The following is a 1,628-nucleotide window of genomic DNA, read 5'->3' on the forward strand; positions in this document are numbered from 1 at the left end:
ACAGGGTGGAAATGCTTGACCTCACTGTGCCTTCTCAGTACTGCCATATCGATTCGATTCAAGTTCCTTTCTGCTTTTTAACTATTACTTTTTCTGTTTGGATTTTGGAGTGAGTGGCTAGACCTGGTTTGTTGGAACATCCAGAGTCAGGCCTCTGGACTCCAGTAACATCTTCAAGTAATTTCTCAAGAAGGAATGTTTATTATGTACATCTTCTGAGCCCTTCTTACCTCAGAGTGTCATTGTCCTACCCTCATATCTGAATGGCAGTTTGGACAGAAATGTAAAACTCTTGGTTAAATATTGTCTTTGTCAGCCAGATGTGATGGTACACACCTGTGATTTTAGTGACTCAGGAGGCTGAGATAAGAGGATGGCAAGTTCAAGGTCAGCCTCAGCAACATAGTGAGACCCTGTCTCAAACAAACAAACAAAAAAATTTTAAAGGACTGAGAATGTAGCTCAGTGTTAAACACTCCTGGGAGAGAGAAAGAAAGAAAGGAAGGAAGGGAGGAAGGGAGGAAGGGAGGGAGGGAGGGAGGGAGGGAGGGAGGGAGGGAGGAAGGGCGAGCATCATCCCAGCCTTCATTAACAAGGATCCTGAAGCCAATGTCATTCTTATATTTTTAAAGGTAACATTTTTTTCCTCTAAGGAAAATTTCAGCATCTGGATACACTGTTACCTAGATATTGGGCTGATTCTCTTACCTTCCAATACCTCCTATTGAAACTATTGAGGTTTGAATTTCCATAATCCTCTTTAATTTTCAATAGCTCACACTAACTCTCTGATTGCTTCTTTTCATAGCATCCAAACCTTTTTAAGGCTGCAATATCTTCTCATATTTCTTTGAGGTCACCACTTATTCAAACATTTCCTAGCTCTTTGTCATGGGACGCACCTGTAGTACCAGCTACTCAGAGTGTTGAGGCGGAAGGATCACTGGAGTTCAGGAGTTCAAGACCAGCCTGGGTAGCACAGTGAAACTCTATCTTGAAAAAAAAGATAAAATTTTCTTCCTGTAGCCAATAAGTCCATCGGATGCCTTTATTCATTGGTCTCTGTGTGCAAGGTTGCAAACAGTAGTCTCCTTTAGTGTGCGCAGCCTATTGCCGTATGGTTGCCCTCAGGGACCTTGGAGACAGCCCCTTGGAGTGGATGTTCCCATCTTATACTGTTACCATCTAGGCTCCAGATAGTGCAGGTGGGAAGCCCCGTGTTTAGCACCCGGGCTGGCCAAGTCATCATGTCCATGTAGACCTAGCTGCAGAACCAGGAGCTTGTTATCAAGGCTCTACCCAGGACCAGGTTCAAGTTCTCTGGCCACCAGAAGATCCACAATTCAAAGAAGTGGAGCTTTAGTAAGTTTACTGCAGATAAATTCCAAGCCATAGTGGCCGAGAAGCAGCTCATCCCAGATTGTCGTGGGGTCAGATGCCTCTCCAGTCACGGTCCCCTGGACAAGGTTCTGCGTTCATGAAGGTTTCCACTGTGCTGCCACTCTTTCATTTTTTTTTAAAGTCACTTTTTTATTTTGAAATAATTTTTAGATTTACAGAAAAGTTGCCAACGTCGTATAGACAATTCCTTCATCTCCCTCATCCAGTTCCACCTTGTTGAAGAACAA

At 43.6% G+C, this 1,628-nt stretch overlaps 1 pseudogene; it reads left to right on the forward strand.

Annotated features, from left to right (window-relative positions):
- Positions 1-1,020: 1,020 nt before the first annotated feature.
- Positions 1,021-1,148, forward strand: LOC113181856 (small nucleolar RNA SNORA70; annotated as a pseudogene).
- Positions 1,149-1,628: the final 480 nt, after the last annotated feature.

The sequence above is a fragment of the Urocitellus parryii genome, chromosome 9 (assembly GCF_045843805.1).
Source record: "Urocitellus parryii isolate mUroPar1 chromosome 9, mUroPar1.hap1, whole genome shotgun sequence".
Lineage (NCBI taxonomy): Eukaryota > Metazoa > Chordata > Mammalia > Rodentia > Sciuridae > Urocitellus > Urocitellus parryii.